Genomic DNA, 19,913 nt, shown 5'->3' with positions numbered 1-19,913 from the left:
AGAAAAGCCCACAAGTGCGTGTAATAAATAAATAAATGTAAAAAGGGTAAAGTTAAGAATGAAAACGTATCGACTCCCATATAAAATACAACGCCGGTTTAAGAACCCTAGGCTTTCTGAGGCTAGTGACTGATCACGTCTCAGGTCAAGTCCATAGATTTGGTGTGTTTTCGGGAGTCAATAAACAAATACACAGTGGTATTTAAGGTAGAAGGTCATTTAAAAATGGACTGGAGTTCCTTATAAAGTATTACCAACAGAAGCTTACCCAGCTAGCAACTAGGGACAGTCCACTGATTTAGTTTACTGGCTAGAGTGGAGTGGAGTGATGAGATTATCTTTCTTTAGAAACGTTGACCTATATTTGTATCAAACTCGTAGTGTTGAGGAGTGTTGGAATTGAAGAGGGGGAGTCAGGAGGAAGGTGGCGTAAATTCCTGTCCTGCATAATATTATATGAGGCTGCGAATATGATGACACAAGTTCTAAAGGAATCTCATGTAGTACCTATCTACCTAACTACACGTAATAGGGCATCTGCCCAATTTGGACATATGGAAAAATTTTATGAAATTAATGAAGAAGGTAAGAGTAACTTGAGAGTAAATATTATTAAGATTCAATCTCAATATTAATTGAGGAAAAAACTTTTGTTCGTCAATTTTTGTATGGAACAAACTACTTTTGACCTGATATGAGTAATGTATGGAACAAACTAATTTTGACCTTACCTATATGAGTAATGTATAGAACAAACTACTTTTAACCTGATATGAGTAATATAAGGAACAAACTACGTTTGACCTGATATTAGTAATGTTGGGAAAAAACTACTTTTGACCTGATATAAGTAATGTATGGAACAAACTTCTTTTGACCTGATACGATTACTCGTATCAGTATTCTGAGAGCTTTGTCCGTACTAAAAGTAGCATACCTAAAATTAATTATTTATAATTTCTTGACAATAAGGAAAAAATCTCAGCACGCCCTTGTAAGAAAATTTATTACGGGTCAAAAAATTATTGTATGTAATATTAATAAAGATATTATTTCAAAGTTTTATTTCGTGTCCAGTCAGATTTAAAAAAATCATTTGTCTGAGCTATTCTGAGTAAAACTACTGAAGGGGTAACACCGCCTCGGTGATAGGAAAAACGGGTTTAAAAATAATAATAATAAAATTGGCACAGCTATTACTAGCTAGAATTATTAGAAGCTATTATTAGCTAAAAAATATAATGTCTAACCACAAAGTAATTGCTTCTTATGAAAAAACTTCATAAATAATTTATTTGGAATTTTTTAAACGTTTAAAATATTCTTTAAAGTATAGACAATTAATCTAGCAAAAAAAAAGATTTTTTGAAAATATCAAGGTGGTGTAACCCAATTATTATTACAATTATATCAACATATGTACAAATTACAGATAAAAAATTGTACCCTCTTACAGAGTAAAACGGTACTCAATGCCTTCTTCCAACTGATAAATTCTTTTCACACCCAAATACAGTAATTTATCTAATCAAAAAAATACAATGTCTAAAAAATATAATGTCTAACCACAAAGTAATTGCTTCTTATGAAAAAACTTCATAAATAATTTATTTGGAATTTTTTAAACGTTTAAAATATTCTTTAAAGTATAGACAATTAATCTAGCAAAAAAAAAGATTTTTTGAAAATATCAAGGTGGTGTAACCCAATTATTATTACAATTATATCAACATATGTACAAATTACAGATAAAAAATTGTACCCTCTTACCAGAGTAAAACGGTACTCAATGCCTTCTTCCAACTGATAAATTCTTTTCACACCCAAATACAGTAATTTATCTAATCAAAAAAATACAATGTCTAAAAAATATAATGTCTAACCACAAAGTAATTGCTTCTTATGAAAAAACTTCATAAATAATTTATTTGGAATTTTTTAAACGTTTAAAATATTCTTTAAAGTATAGACAATTAATCTAGCAAAAAAAAAGATTTTTTGAAAATATCAAGGTGGTGTAACCCAATTATTATTACAATTATATCAACATATGTACAAATTACAGATAAAAAATTGTACCCTCTTACCAGAGTAAAACGGTACAATTTACTAAACCATCATTTTGCATAAAACAAAGAATAAGTTGTCACGAAAATAACTGCCAGAAGGTGAACATTTGCGTCGGCACACCAAGACTTAATATGGTCGCAATAATTATTTTCATGAAAGCATTGAAAGCTTTTCATTTGTAAATGTGATTTTATTATAACTATAGTCCAGTAACCATGTGCATCAGACCATGCGTCAGATTTTTCAGAGTTGTTGGCCCAATGATTAATCCAAGTTTCCGACCTCGAGCGCCGAATTAATCAATTCATTATCAAAAATAAAATAAAAACCACGAAATTTTCTACCTTTTTTCAGTTTTTGGCTATTTTAACCCTGAAGGACTAGTTTTCGATCATAACCATTGTAGGTTTTCAAAGTAGGTTAAATTTGCTATAATTTTAGAATAGAACCGTCTCTGTAGACTTTATAGTTTCCAAAACACAGCTTTTCAAAATTTATCAATTTTTTTGATTTCGGAAATTTTTTGAAATATAAATGTTTTTTTTAAATTTTGATCCTATAAGCCTATTTTCACCGGGAAACGTCCCCTCTCATATTCCAATGGACGCTGAGGTTTGAGGTGACGTACAGATGAACCACTCCCTAAATTTTACATGTTTCTCATTTCCAGCCCTGTTCCTTGTGTTACATTATCGAAGCCTTGTCTGAACCTTTCAAGACCATAAACCCCTTCCCTTCCTTCTATGAGATCTGCCACAATTCATCATATCGTGAAGATCGTAGCTTGCTGGGGAGTGGGAATCTACCTGAAGTACGATGTCTGGCGCATTGTCGCATGAGGCCCCGCTGCAGTAGCTGCAAGTCCTTCAAGGGCCTTCAGCCCTGTCTTCATGCGGCTGTACGCGTCCCACAACCCCTCTTGGAGCCGCACTAAATCATCCATAAGAGGTGTTGTGGAGCTGCGTCTCTGGCCATCATCTAGGGTTTGAGGAGTTTTGAAGAAAACTGGACGGAAACATTTTATGTGGCTGAACAAAGAGCTCAGTGCACTTAAAAAAATATTATTTTTTATTATTATTCTTCATTTTTAACACCCGGTTGGAAAAAAAATTAATTAGTTGAAAATAAACTCACTACCCTTGATATATCGAGTTATTTATATTGAGTTTTGCTTATAAGCAGAACTAAATATATAACATTTACAAATAACTCAAGGAGCAAACCAGTAAAATCACTGAAATTTGTGTTTGTTTGAGTGAAATTTCAAGAATGCCTTGGAAATAATATTCAATGTAGCTGCCCAGTTATGGCGCGTTCAGACGGTTCGATATTAGTTGAACAACTTTTATTGAACAAGATTTCGCTCAGACATTTCAGTTTAACTAGAACCGAAAATGATAATCAAGATGGCGTCAACTGTAATTATTCGTGAGTGCCCCTCTATAATTTATGACCTTTTGCGGAACGAACTTGAGAACATGTCATTGAAAAGGCACAAAAACTTCAAATTTTGGTTGGAAAATGGATTCTAAGACGAATTGAATTAGGTGCATCTAATACGATTTTGAGAGAAATAGCATTACAATATTAGAAGATACTGGAGGTCATCGAAATCATTTACGAAATTCAAATGAACAATTCGGTAAAGTTGCCGAATTCCGCTGCACGCATAATCGGCATAATACGAAATAATTTATAAACTAGCTGTAACCCGCCACGCGTTGCTGTGGGGCAGTCTGTCTGCGCCGATAGAGAATATCTATATAATATAGTATATAAAAACACACATGTATTCGAATGCAACATTGTGTCAAAATTTCAAAGCAATCTGTGAAGAACTTTCGGAGATTTAATATTTAGAACAAACGAACGAATTTCATCTTAATTACAATTTTAAGTCGGGGATTTCAATAACAAAATAGATTATATGGTTATTTGATTAGGTTATTTAAAGAATTTAACCGTATTTCCTAACCTTCAAAATGAAGTCAGAAAGCGACTGAGAAAATTGAACTTTAATGCATCTTTACCACCTCCCCCTAAACAAATAGTTATTTCTTGTAATTAAGGTAAAACAATTTTAATTTTCACAAAATTTTCAAGTTTCACAGAATTTGAAAAATTTATCAAATTTCAATATTAATTGTCAAGTTCTGTGAGTGTTCCATTCAAGTTTTGTAAATATTTCAGTTCTGTGAAGCAACTTGTTGATAATAAAATGTTAACATAACATGAATAGCACTTTCACAGAACTTGAAAATTAACGTTGGAATTTGATGAATTGTTCAAATTCTCTGAAATAACCCATCCTAAGAGTATCTTTTACTCTGGAGATACTAAAAATAATCCTAAATCCTTCTTATACGTAGTTGATTGTCTTCATTTTATTTTTTATGTCCCATTTTAAAATTAATTTTATATTATTCGCATTTTTATTTTTAAATGTTTCTTGTTTTTGGTCCCAAAGACAGGCATCGCATTGGTAGAGGTCATTTTGGTACAGATATTTTTTTCACGAAGGTGCCATGTTCCTAAATAGAGCCGCCTTCTTTCGATAAAGGACGCAATGAACTAAAATTCGCAAGCAAGTTGGATCGTGTGTTACGTGTCGATTCGGTGTAAAACTCGAACGATGACTGATACTTGAACAGCAAAAGTAGACGGGCTCTCAAATTTAGTCGCTCAACTAAAAACTTGATCAACTTTGTTGAAATGGTGTTCACACTTTGTTGATTAGCTTTCAAGTGTCATTCAACAGATGGTTGATCAACTAAAATCGCAATGTCTGAACCGCTATTTCAGAAAAATCACAAAGCATTAAATATCTCGGAGTAGTAATTGATGAAAATCTTAGATGAGACTTACACAGCAAAGGTATTAGGGAAAAAACTCACTAGACTTTTATATATTTATTTCTTTAAATAAAATAAATGTGGTAAATAAAAAGAATATGGAAAAGTATTACGCGTTATGTCATTCTCCAATCGAATATGGAATTATAGAATGAGGATTTGCTAAATCTAAGTAAATACATAACTAAAGATTTCAAAAATATCCATACATTAAAATTACTTTATACAACTCTAGTCAGAAGTCAATCAGAATATAATTCGTCTGTATGGAACCCTTCCTACAAAAACCATGCAAACTCCATTGAAAGAATCCAACACAAATTTCTCAGAACAATTCACTTCAAATTAGGAATTCCCTCTGACGACATTGATTACGATTCATTATTACAATTAATGCATCTCTTATCGTTAAAACATAGAAGAATACTTAATGATCTAAATTTTTTTATTTAAAATAATCAATCACCGGTTTGACTCCCCTGAATTAACTTCGTTGATAAACTACCATGTTCCCTGTAGACCAACTAGACTCAAGTCACCTTATTATTGTAACAATACTGGAACTAACGCATAATAACATTCAATAATCCATCGCATTGCACAGATTAGGCAATGAATAGGTATTCCAACATCGATCACGCTGATTGTTTATTATCATATAAAAGATGCATAAAACAAAAATTGTCGAGTAATACCATACCATCATAATGATTATGTACATCAGATTAAAAACTACTAGTACTCGATAGGTAGAAGCTGATACCAGTGCATTATAAATATATCATAGTCATCATAGGTACTATGTAAAACTTTATCGGACTGTCAAGCAGTGTCGCATATTATTATTACACACGCGATTCTCCCGGTAGATTTACGTAATTTATTACTTTTGTTTCTTTTTCATATTATAATAGTATATATTTTATTCCTTTCATTTTCTAATAGTATATACCTATCTAATATCTTTTATTTTATTTTTTACAAACTCTTAATGCCTTTTAGACATTTTATAAGCACTTCATTCTTCCTTATACTACTTTTTTGTATATTATTACATATAATTTCTTACTTTGACTTATTACTATACTACAGATTGCTACTTATATTATATTTATATCTCTTTTTTTCATACTTTTAACCTTACTTACTATTTACTGATTATACCATTAAACTTACATTTTATATTGTTGCATTCCTTATGTTGCTGTACTATTCTCTGTAAATTAGTATGTGAATGGCACATGTTGTGCCGTATATGTGAAATAAATAAATAAATAACCTTATACGATTCAAACATGAATCGTAAAGATCATACTGAAAGTACCATCATATTAGATCGAATCAAAATGACAAGCATTCCACGTTATAAAACCACATTCGGACAAAGAAAGTACATTTATTTTGCAACAAACTCCACAACTACCTCCCCCAGATATAAAACGAATAGAAAATTTTAATGAGTACAATTTAATCAAGTATTTAAATCTGGCTGAGAGAAGTCAATGGGAAAACTCTAAAAAACACTAAAACACAAAGAGAACGCACCTAATTAAATAACTTTAGTCCGCCTCAGCGAAGGACCCCCTAGTGAGGAGGACTAAGAAATACCAATACCATACACGAAATATGACATTTCCCATAAATTCACCTCCTAGCTGCGTGAGTTGTGCGCCTAACTTTTCTTTCATACAATTTAGATTTTGTGTGAAATATATTCTTTATTTCTCCTTAATAAATAATATAAATCGAAAATACAATTAACAATTAGGCAACCTACACACAGTTAGGGTTTTTTGATAGGCTGTCCGGTCTATATTTTTTTTTAAATATGCGACATATATACCTCACTCAAGAGATAATTTACAGAGCAAAAGCCGTGAGCGATTCTGGCGGGTGGTAGCAAGACTTGCTCAAATCTGTTGAAAATGGTACAATATATGTGCAGTGTTCCCGTCTCTAATGCCTTCGTAGAGAGTTTTTAGTGTAAAGGGTAATGTATGGACTGACGAAAGAAATCGACTAGGTGTGAATACCGTAAAAAGCGAATAATATGTTTTCTTCAATTTAAATGTCAATTGCACTGAATTTAAAGATACAATTTCAGGCAATAAACGATTATTTAAAGCAGTAGCATCTAGTGCCAAACATGTTTAAAAGTGATTTTTTGTTAATCAATAGTAATAATAAATTGAAGTTTTAATGTTTATTAAGAAAACTGTTCACCCTCAGAAATTTTCTGTTTGTTTTGGCCAAAATCAAATGGGTTTATGATTATCAAAGGACCTTTAGATTTTCGACTTACACTTACGACAATTGTACCAAAAAAAAATCAATGGGGGAACCCTTTGATAAAAATGTTCGTTTTTTTTATCTGGACCATCTGGCAACCCTACATACAGTACATACGACCTTACTATTGTTTGTCTGGACCATCTGGCAACCCTACATACAGTACATACGACCTTACTATTGTTTGTCTGGACCATCTGGCAACCCTACATACAGTACATACGACCTTACTATTGTTTGATTCATATATTAAAACAATTAAAGCGACTGTTAACTCTGTCTTTGGTGGTTTAGAAAGGTAATAACACAGTAATATCATTGACTAATTACGACATAATCTTTTATAAATAAAAATATATTATATATTGGCATTAAACATCAATATAAATATAGTTTCAATAATTCAATAATTCAAAAAACATTTGACAAAATGTGTTTTGAATATCAACATTGATGATGATTTATAACATCAACAACAAAATGCAACATGGAACTAATACACCTTTTCTGAATTAACCTTAATTTTTCTTTAATTATATTTTTCATGGTATAATCCACTTTTTACGTAATCAAGAACATTTTATTTGCTAGGATTTAACGAACTCATTACATTTCACTAACTAACCTGTCAACGTTTTATGGCATTCTGATAAACGACTTGGAGTGAGTGTTTTTGTTTTTTGTAATTATTAAACCCGTAAACTTCACACATAGATTCTACGTTTAGCGACATTTTACATCAATATTGATCAAAAACAAATTAGAAAGCGCAAAACACCGCCACTGAGTACTTAATAAATTCAATTTGCCGCCAAAAAGGAGCGTCAACATGCTAGACTAGCGCCTGTAGCTGCCAGAGTTGTTGATATTGCAAAGATTTTACTGGAGTTGGAAATATTATAGGGTACTTGCTTCAACACACCATAGTATTTTGTGTATTCACGTTTTATACAGTCAAAAGTAAAAATAATAATTATTCAACTTTTATAAAATGATTTTCTTTCTGAATTAATCGAGTAGGTAGGTATTTAACCAAAGTTAGATTTTGTAATTTATAATTCCAGTGTAAGGTTTTTCTTCCACAGGTGCCACGTCCTATCTGATACTAACTAATACTAAAAATAACTTTTTTCCATAGAAGATTTTTTTCCCATACAAACAATTCAACTTTTTTTACTTAAAAATGTTGGAATTTTGAAAAAAGTCACTTTTCTTTTTTACGTGTAATTTCAAGTAGAATCATCAATTTACCCCCGGACTCCCTATATTGTTTTACACCGTTATTGAACGGTTGGCATTTATCGTGGAACTATGATTGTATATATATTCTTTGTAATATTTTAATGTTAACTCTGCCCATGTCCGTGCATATGAGTTTGAAAGCTATGATTTGCAGTGTCTCATTCTACTATGGAGTCAGAGGCAGATTTGCCCTTAGGCCTATGTGGGCCCGGGCCTAGGGCGGCCAGATATTAGGGGCGGCCAATCGTGACAAAAAAGTCACAGATGATAACAAGAAATTACTTCCTAAGTACCTAAATATTCTACGTACGAAATAGCGATATGCAAGAGCGTGTTCACACACAGCACACAGCGCGCCCCCACGCCCCGCAGCCACCCTCGCCGCACCTATCATGCTCCGTCGCTCGCCCGCTCGCGTATTTCCAATCCCTACCGTGATTCAGTTACGCTAGTGACTGAACCGCGTTAGGTATTGTTATGCATAATAGCGTGTTCACACACGGAGCTATAATATGCGTGGGATGGCGTATTTCAGCATATCGCTCGCCATACTTTCCAATTTGGAATGTACGGCGAGCGATATGCCGAAATTTGCCATCCCACGCATATTATAGCTCTGTGTGAACACGCTCTTAATCACCTTACAAAAGCTATAATAAATAAATAAATCAGAGATTATAAAATAATACAATAATAAGATGTTATTTATGCCAATAGGCCACTTGCAAGGATTTTCTAATGACTTGGAAAAAAATGAGTGGATAGATTTCTCTACTAAGATTACGAAAATGTTACTCAAAAAATTTTGAAATGTATAGTTTTTTTTAAATAAAATAAATAAATCTGTTATTTTTGGCTTGTGACGTCACCACTTGAAAATGTTCCGTCTCCAATATTATTGAATTAATTTTTGTAAAATTCCACACTGATTATTTTTTTTATATGGCAACACCTTGATTTCCGGCGACTTGTGAATTTGAATATTGACACTTGTTTGGGGTTTGGCTGTTTGTATTGTAGTCCGCTAACTTTGTTGAGAAATTAAGCATATATTATTTGGAAATGATTGAAGTAGGTTTTGTTCAGGGTCAGTCTGACAATTTGCCGAACATAGATTCATTTATGATGGCTACTTTTCTAAGTAATAATATGAATTTCATTGGAAGCGAAATTAGAAATGTCAAAACAAAAAGGTTAGTATTTTTTCTGTATCTTCTAATATACGAATATTATGTTATATATTTTGACAACATTTAATATGTACTTATATATTATGTTTCCATCAATTATTATTATTAAGACAATTGTTAACATTCAGTTATATGCAACTGTCTTTTGTTTTCAACGTGTTATTATTATATATTTTAAAGGTCTGCACGTGAAAGTTATGGTGATAATGCTATCGGGTATGTGCAGGTAAAAAGAGAAGGTCCTATCTGCACAGTGAAAGCAAAAATAACCCCCGAGCACCGTGTCCGCCAAAAAGCATACTCTGTTGTACTTTTGTGTGATGAGATGGAAGATGAAATACAAGTCTTAGAATGTCAAGACTGTGCAGCTTCTAGAGGTTAGTTGAACTGTATGTCGCTATATTGTAAAATATGTTTCTCTCCTCTAACCTCTACACTCTTCTACCCTATGGAGATGTGGGGAAGAGCAAACTCTTGTGTGATGTAACAAACACAGAATCATTGCGAGGGTCTCTGCCAGCTACCTGTTGACAAATAATTTATATTTGGAACATTTTGCTTTCAGGTGGCTGTAAACATGCACTGGCATTTCTAACATGGCTCCATAGGAGAAGTGAAGAACCAGCGTCGACATCTGTCGACTGTTATTGGAGAAAATCAAAGTTATCGTGTGTCGGAACCTCCCAAAAGTTCATTCTGGCATCCCAAGTTGGCAAGAACGCAGTAAAAAGCGTGGAAAAAGGTAATGGAGATTTCCTGGCAGCAGTACTCCAAAGGAGTCTTAAGGAGGGGCTTCGATGCCAACTGACTCAACTTTACATGGATCCGAAGCCCACTGACTGTTTGTCCATGCACAGGATGATTTCTGCTTTTAAGAAAACACGAAACCTGCACAATACAAGTGCTACAGATTTCATCAATTTTATTACATGTGATCTAAATATTCCTCCAAATATCTTCGAGGAAGTTTTTTCATTAACAAGAAAGCAGGCTAACTGCCCGTTATGGTACGAAATGCGATATGGCAGAATTACTGCATCCAAACTATACGAGGCAGCTAACTGCAAAACATTGGATGGAACATTGACTGAAGTCATCTTAGGGGCAGCCAAGATTCCAGACACAAAGGCTATGCAACGAGGTCGGCTTTTAGAACCTTTGGTGTTAAAGGTACTAGCAAACCAACTGGGACACAAATATAAAGAATGTGGTTTCAAAATCAGTTGCAAATTACCAATTATCGGTGGCTCCCCGGATGCAGTCACTGATGATTATATTGTTGAGGTCAAGTGTCCAGTCAAACATAGTACAATGAAAAATTACTTTTTTGAGGGTGTTGTTGCCAGAAAGTATTATGCACAAATGCAAATACAAATGTTTGTACTGAACAAATTCAAGGGAGTGTTTTGTGTTGCTGAACCCAACTTTGAATCATCTGGCAAAATAAATGTTTTCCACATCGATTACGATGAAGAATTCTGTGTCGAAGCTATTAATAAAGCCATGCTGTTTTGGTCCAGAGCTATATTTCCTGTACTTAAAAAAAATGTATAGGTATACATTATTTGAAATAAATCACGTATTTACTGCACTACACTCGCTTCTTTATTCATAATAATACATGATTATATTGATTATGTACAATAGCATCATATTATTTTCATCCCATCCACCATAGTATAATATGTATTTGTATAAAGTGACAGAAAAACAAAAACAAAAAGTTTACATAAGACATATTTTTACATTTATACCTAGTATTTATTTGATAATACGTACACATGTTATTGTATTATCGCATAGATTTTTTTTGTATTTATTATTGGAAGTAAGAAAATGATTACAAAGTGGAAATTCTAACACAAATAGAAATGTATTAAAAAGTGGAACATGATCACTTTGCTACAACACAACTGTATTTATATAAACTTGATGTAAAAGTAAGGCGTAATGAATGAATAGCAATCAATCCACTCTCAGTAAAATATTGGAAGCATTATTATAGTCAGTACTTGCACTGACTGGTAACGCTGGCCGCTAGATGGCGCTAGTGTAGCATGTTGCATTTCTTCGGGACAATACAAACAAACCTAATGGCGGGCTTTAATATTCTTTTTACGTGTGAGCATAAGAACAGTAAGGTCGTATGTAGGTTACTAAATATTTTATTTTCGACTTATATAATTTATTAACGTAAAATAAAGAAAACATTTCAAATAACATGCATTAAAAAAAACCAACCCACAGAAGTCACGGGGCTAGGAGGCGCTAGTATAGCATAATCAGAATGTATGGTAAATGTAAGAAGTTGAAGGTGTTATACATAAATTATTCTACAGTATTTGATATTATCCCTTTTGGTGGCTTCATTGCCTATAAACTCTAAGTAAAAGCTCCAACATATGTTTTTATAAAAAACACATACTGGCGCTATAATTACATAATATTATACACTTTAGACTTATTCTATATACATTACATGAAGGATAAACAAAATTACACTGGTACATATTATGAATATTTATATTCAAGTTAAAGTTTATATGATAATGAAGCGCACATAACATTTTAAACTAAACATTAGCGTAGAGCACAAAACACTAAAAGACTAATAATATTAATAAGACTAATATGATCAAATTATTGGTTTTTGTAGATTTATGAGTCCACATGCAATCATAACAATATGGTCAACTTGTTGAGTCAAATGGAAGTCTATACAAGAATGTGGCTTTAGAATATTATACTCTCTGAGCCGGCTTATTACACGTTCAACGTGTATACGCAGGGCTGCTATTTGCTTGGATAACTTCACCTCTCTTTTAGTGCTATTTACACCTGTAACAACACTTGGTGGACGCACAAGTTGACAATGTTTGCCTTCTAAAATAGTAGCTAGTTGCTTAAAACCTCTATCTGCCATTACCGACATGCCTTCAGACAAGTTGTCCAAGAAGCCGCACTTTTCCACAATCATCATATCTGTAGTACGTCCACCAAAGCCCTTTGAAATGAAGTTAATAAAGCCATCAGGAGTGATTGATATTAGGTACTTGAGTGTATTGCATTTTTTATATTCTGACCAAGTTAGTGCCTGCTGCAGTGGATTTGATGGCTTCTCTATCTGAATTTCAAAACAGTCTATGATTGATACGACATGTTTGTATCTTGCTCTGAATGGAATTGGTAGTAAGGCTTCTATTGCTTCTGACTTAGGCCAAAATACCAGTTCTGCAAGATGACGAGATAACTTCGGTAAACTTTGCTTAAAGATTCTTGAAGCTTGAGCCTCAGAAAGGCCAAATTCATCACCTAAAATGCTGAAACTAGAGTTTAATTTAATTTTTTTTAAAACGATTAAAACATTTAAAATGTTTATATTTTCAAGGAGTGCTAGGGTTTTAACAATCCAATAAAAATCTTTAAGGATTCCTAAATACAGCTTTGGTTTGTTTTCAATATGCTGCAGAGTTAATTTCAATGACAGACTTTTGAAATCACTATTTGAACTACTATCAACGTACGAATCTGACGTAGCTTGTTGGGAGTATTCTGAACCAGATGCCGATTCCGAGGCAGAACTGTCTGGCTGAAGAGTGACATGCTTTAGTTGTACATTCTTGGTATTTTTATTATGCTTCACAGGAGAAGTACTTACGTCACGAGTAGTTAAACACTCGATTGGACCCCTACTGTGTTCTTTTCCTGTATTTGTCAATTTACTTTTGAATTTCTTTTTCAAATTGCATTGAATGGCTTTCGAATCAGTTGCGTTCTCAACTATCAACATGTGAAAGTTTTCTTCGGAGCTTGATGTATCTTGTGGTCCATCCACATGTTGTTGAAGTATTTGGAGTCCAGAGCATTGAGGCTTCTCGAGAGGAAACGACACTTCCAGTTCAACGTAGTCTTGAGGTTGATTGATGATCTGTTGTGGCACAGACTCATCCACATCAGACAGGCAAGGAGACATTGGCTCGAGACTTGCAACAAACACTTCACCGCCTTTAGATGAGCTTGGATGCTGATCCACCACATTGAGTAGATCTCGCCCATCAGCTCCAATTTGACATTCAAATTTATGAGGAATGGTTCCTTTTTTTAAAAGCACCCTTTTACTTAGATGTTGGGGCCATTTCCGAGCATCCACGCTTAACTGAAAATAAAAATACAACTTATCAAGAGACATTGTATTTATTCAATACAAACTTAACAATGCAAATATAATAAGTATCTTCATTTGAGAATAGCCTGCAAAAGTGTAACAATATTGTAATGTGTGTAGGCTTGTTGTCACTAGGTAATAGACCCACCTACTCAACCTACTGTACTGTACAGCAAACTATTCGTGAAGCATGCAACAAAGAAAAATATGTATTTTTTAAATATTGTGTTCAAACAATAATATTGTAAAAAATATACTTACATTAAAATGATCTTCACAGACATATCGTACGGTTTTATTTGACAGTTCACCCAATTGACTGGACCTATGAATTGCAATACACCATTGTTTTCTAATTGCTGAAATTCGCGGTACAACGAAAAATCTTTTTTCCTTAGTAGTCGCCGAAGTATTTGGGCACAAAGGAACCATACAATATTTATAATTATTTTTACGATCTCGGATCCTACGGTTACTACATGTTTAATTAAATAACAAAACAGTAACAAAACGCAGCGTTAGAATTGGAAGTACTTCGTTTTGACATGACAGATATTATTCAGAAGTGACAGATGTTATGATGTGAAAATCGTACAGATTATCCTTCCGTGGCGGCTGTCTTAGAAGTATAATGGTGATGGTCCTGATTTTAACAAAATCAAATTTAATAATATATTATTATGAGTTTATGAGTACAAGAATAATTTAAATCGCAACATTTGGATAGTATCAAACAAGAGGTACAATATCAAGTTATATGTTATATAACTAGAATGTGCAGCTGTTAAAAATAGTCTCATTCCAAAAACAAAAACCAACCTTGGTACATATAGAATATATAGGTACTTCGACCAACTAAATATATTTTATGAGAACCTTCTTTATACTTGTTTATATATTTCATATTGTTGATAAACCTTCCCCTTTAATTCATTTAATTTTATGTACATTAGGTTTTATTGTAAAATATTTGGATTAAGTGACTGAACATTATAATCGTATATATTCATCAATCCTATAATATTGTGTATAAGTATATTTATATTATATGTCATCTCATTTAATATGGCAGACTGAGATTGCAATATCCTCCCAGTACTGCTGGAATAAAACTTTAAATAAATTAATAAGGATTAATGATCAATAAGAAGGTTCAAGGAAAAAAATATTTATGAGATGTAATATTTTTGGTATGCCTCGTTATTCTCCTCTGCCATTCGTGTGAAATGCGTCGTTTTTTTTTTAAATGTTTTTGGGCTATGTAATTATTTTGTTTTCGCACCCATAAATTATGTTCCGTCTTTCCGGTTTATGAAAAAATGGTCCGATTTTTCGGATTAAAATTTTCAAAAAATCGCCATGGTTTCAAAAATACGATTAAAAAAAAAAAAAAAATACAGAATGTCTTAGAATATTTGCCTAAACCGGAAAATAAAATAAAAAAATGGGATGCAAGAGGCCTATTATGAACTTTCCACTGATGATAGTGAATAATAAAGTGTGACATTATAAAGGCCATTTATCCAAACGCGGATATTGCTCTTCGAATGTGTGTGTGTACTCCCGCCAGTAACTGTTCTGGAGAACGATCATTTTCTTGTTTACGACGTGTAAAAAATTATTTACGCACAAGCAAAGGCTGAACAATCTTGCTTTGCTTAACATAGAAGCAGATTTTTTAAGGAAATTGGATTGCGAAGATCTAATTAATGATTTTGCTGCACTTAAGTGCAGACGAGAATTGTAACTGCCAGATTTTTGTTTTGAGTTCAGTTTTTTTTTTATGTTAGATAATGCTTTATGTAAATTTTTTTACCAACGTTTTAATTTGTATTTTAAGATTAGTTATTATATTCGAATATGTACCTTAAGTTGATTTTTATTTAAAAGAGGTGCTGATTTCTTTTATTTGTTTGGAGACTTAATAATAACTTTTTATCCAGCCCGTATCTGGCAACCCTAATTGTAACTGTGAAACACTTATATATTATTGTATGAGAATAAACCTGAAACTAGTTAAATAAATTAAACCTAAAACTGTTTTAAATGTTTTATTCAAATCCTTGAAACCTTAGAAAGTATTGCAAACTAGCAGCTATTATAGTTAACTAAATTTCTGAATCGATTTCGATAAAAGTTGTCAATAAAGTAAATTCATTATGTAGTCTATATCAGGGGTCTCCAAACAACGGCCCGCCAATGTCATCAATCCGGCCTGCGACAATCGACAATTATACAGTAATTGAACTAGCGAATTTAGCAAGCGTATTTTTTTAACATTAATTCCACACAGGAGGCTTTGAGGAAAATATTTTCCCTCACGACCTATGTCATCTTAGGTGATGCTGTGTGGAGGGTCTTTTTAAGGAAGGAAAGGATAGGAAGTTCTGAAAAGGAAAATGTATGAGGGGTGAGTAGGAATCTGGGGATTAGTGTGTCCAGGAGTGACATACGTATGAATACATCCCTTCAACTGCGGTGCAAGGCGATGGGTCAAGATAGTCCGGCTGGAAAGGTCATAAGGCCTCCCTCGCCCAGTCTCTCTCGATCCGGCCCGCCACGCAGCAGGTGGGCAGACGTATCCGCCGCCAAGACCTGGACAAATCTCACCCCATGAATGATAATGGCAGGAAAATTAAAACGGTTTTGACCCTAGGAACTTACTGAAAAGTTTGGATACTCCAGGTCAATATGATGGGTACTGAGAAAGGGGCGGCTACATGGTCTGGGGCCTAGGGCGGCCAAGACTGCAAATCCGCCTCTGTATGGAGTTACTGTTCTCTTGATTGGTTGGTACCTTATTACTATTAGTTACTATTAGTACCTACCACTCAGTTGTCCCCCGAGATCTTATATTTGTATAGATACATATTTTGCTCAAGCCTCTGATGATGATGAAGGGATGAATAAAACAAGAAAGTGTGAAAAAATGTTTACTTATTTGCTTTATTTTAATCATACAGATTTCATACATATATCATAATAGTATATATATGAAAGTAAGCTTTATTGCAGTGACTTGCCTTTTTAATGCGGCTCTTTGAGGATTTCTTGTGATCTTACTTGCTTTATTATTTAATATGTATTAAAATGGCTTGCAATCTGCAGAACATTTTCCAAAGTATGTATATTATGATGGCATGATTGATTTATTTTTTTAATACCAATAATTATTTGAAATTCATCAAAAGATTCTTGAAATAAGCTTTGCTTTAAAGCTCCGACAATTTTTATTTAATTATTTAATGTACCTTTCATTCTTTTATATTTTGACAGATGACATTAAAGTCTACAAAATTCCTGCAACTTTCCTGCAAGAAATGGGTTTCCGTGGTATACGACTGCGATACGAATGGTAATATTATTAGCCTTAATATAGTACTTTAGATACCGTCAACTAAGGCATCTTTACCTAATTTTTCAATAAAAAAGTTAATAAATCGAAAAAAAATCATCTTTTGGAAATGCTATCGCTTTAGATAGGTTAGAGTAAGATATGACTTTAATTTTATCTACTCATTGGACTTTAAAACTGTGAAACTAACCGACTAATAATAAAAGTAGGAGGTAGGTAAAGAAGTCACAAACTTGGCAACTTTACCTACTCAAAATTTCTCAATGAAACTGAAAGTTTATGTATAAAATCGGTAAAATTGGTGTTCCTTCCAACGCTTGGATCTCGATTCTATGCTTTTTGCAAAAATAAAGAGCATTTTACTGGCAACACTGGTTAGTAGGTAAAGATGCCCGACATTCTGACTACATTTCCATACAAATGCAATACTTTCGTTAGGGCTGCCACCAAACTTGAAACTATGTAGGTAGCTATATCAAAAACATTAATATAAAAGATCCATCTTATTTTGTTTATCCAAACGTTTTATTATAAAATCTTACACAATTTTTATAGCATTGGCAATAAGAATAATTAAGTATTGGTAACTTTTTAATGAAAAAAAAGTATTATTATAAAAACAAATGTATCATTATTCAACTTTGTGCGAAAATTTGACGTCGAAGTAAAGGATACCACGTCGAGTTTTGTCAGGTTCCGGTAAAAATTTTACAATGTCCACAGCAAATATAATGCTGACATCGTCGATCGTAGGCCAGTAAAATCCACCTTTTCTGCATCTTAAAAACTTTGCTGAAATGTCAAGGCCGCTTATGTCTATAATTTGACCGCAGTAATATTTTTTTATGTTTTTGGTGCCCGCAAAGCCAACTAAAATGTATTGCCCAATTTGTATTTTATCTCCTTCCTTTTCAAGCATATCTGCCTGTAGCTCCACTTTTTTTTCCATAATTTCTTCCCTCCCCATTTTCTGCTCATTCACAATCTGCGGCTCAACACCCCTTTCCATTTTAGTATCATTTGGTTCTTCTTCTTCTTCTCCTCTTTTTATTAAAATGTTCGACAGGATTCTTATTTCAGGTTTCTTTCTTAGAGCTAAGTCCGATGATCCTGCTAGATCATTGCTTTTTTTAGGGATTCTTTGTGTCACTGCCTCTTCATTGATATTTTGAATATTTCTCTTTCTAGTTGCGTTTTTATTTAGATTATCAATTAATAGGTCATTGCTCGTAACTGATTTTCCAGGTATAACATTCATTTTCTTTTTTGTGTTTCTCTTGATAGGATTTGGTTTTCTGTTTTCTTTGAGGTAGTCAAGCAAGGCTTGATCCACATTATAGCTGATATTTTCACTGCTTTCAGGCATTTTTTTATAAACTTGCTGTGGATTGTATGGATGTATGCCCGTTGCGCGGAACCCACTAATGATGTTGTTTTTCTGGTTTATGTTTGTATCTTCAATTAATTGTTTCAACAACAACGGAAAATGATTTTTGTTCAAACAGGCCTGCTTGGGATTTTCGATTTTATATTTCATTAAAATTTTTCTCCACGATTTCTTAAGTGGCCCGAAAAAGGCCACATCAAGAGGCTGTGTAAGGTGGGTAGAGCACGGAGGAAGAAAGGCAAACCTTATGTTGTGCAGCTCACATAGTTCTACAACTTCGATATTGATATGACTTGAAAGGTTGTCACCAATTACCAGTTTTGGCCCTTGAAGCCGCCGGGCCCACGGAATTACTATTGTTGTGAACCAATCCAGAAATGTGGTTGAATCAAACCAACCGCTTTTTGTTCGGTTGTATCGAGCTCCTTCGGGGCCTCCCTCACACCAGTGACTCCACATGCACTCCGATTTGTAGACAACATACGGCGGTAAAAGGAGCCCGTTGGCTACTCCAGCAAACATAATTGATATGCAACCCTTTGAAGAGTTTACTATTCTCTCTGGATACTTCACCCTACGGCGAAATATACATTTGGCAGCGCCTGGGTCATCACTGACATTTGTTTCGTCATAATTCAATACATGACTTGTTGCCAACCCTTCAACGGATGCTTTTAAATTTTCAAAGTAAATTTTGAACTCTTCGATTGTTTTTTCCGCTCGCGCTTTTTTATATTTTGTGTAGACCTCACAGTTAATTCATGTTCGTGTCTTTTTATAAAACTTTTTACCCACCAGTTGCCTGGAGGCTTATTATCAAATATATACTCTCTGTTATTTTTTGTTAGGTATTCATAAACAACCATACGAAATTCCAAATGCGCCAAAGGCAAACCGAATTCTGATGCGGCTATTAACACTTTAACAAATTTAGATTCTTCTTCCTCCGTGAATCTGAACCTAGGTCCAGGTTTATCGGTGTGTAAATTTTTTATCCTTTTTTCAATTGTCCTACGGGGGATACCAAATTGCCTCTCTGCATCATAAGAATTAATTGTTTTTTTTTTAACCAAATCAATGGCAATAGACATCATCTCTTCGGAGTAATTTTTATAAGGTCTAGCCCCTAGTTGCCTTCTACTCCGTATAGGTGGCATCCCGAATTAACCTAAAACAATAAAAATAAATGTACATAACAAAAATTGCTACAAAGTTAATCGCCCTAAAAATACAGTAAATCTGTCAATGGGATAATTTTTTTTAAAACTACATAAATAAAAAAATATTTTGAATTCTTCATAATAACGGCTTTATATAATTGATACCCAAGTATTTAAGCACTGAAAATAAAATCAGATTGTTA

At 33.4% G+C, this 19,913-nt stretch overlaps 1 pseudogene; it reads right to left on the bottom strand.

The window, feature by feature from the left end:
• Positions 1 to 17,198: 17,198 nt before the first annotated feature.
• On the bottom strand, positions 17,199 to 19,416 carry LOC149425746 (uncharacterized; annotated as a pseudogene).
• Positions 19,417 to 19,913: the final 497 nt, after the last annotated feature.

The sequence above is a fragment of the Hesperophylax consimilis genome, chromosome 2 (genome assembly GCF_061612785.1).
Source record: "Hesperophylax consimilis isolate HC1 chromosome 2, BYU_Hcon_1.0, whole genome shotgun sequence".
In the NCBI taxonomy this organism is placed as follows: Eukaryota; Metazoa; Arthropoda; class Insecta; order Trichoptera; family Limnephilidae; genus Hesperophylax; species Hesperophylax consimilis.
Note: the sequence above shows the minus strand (reverse complement) of the source record. Positions and strands in the feature narration are given on the sequence as shown.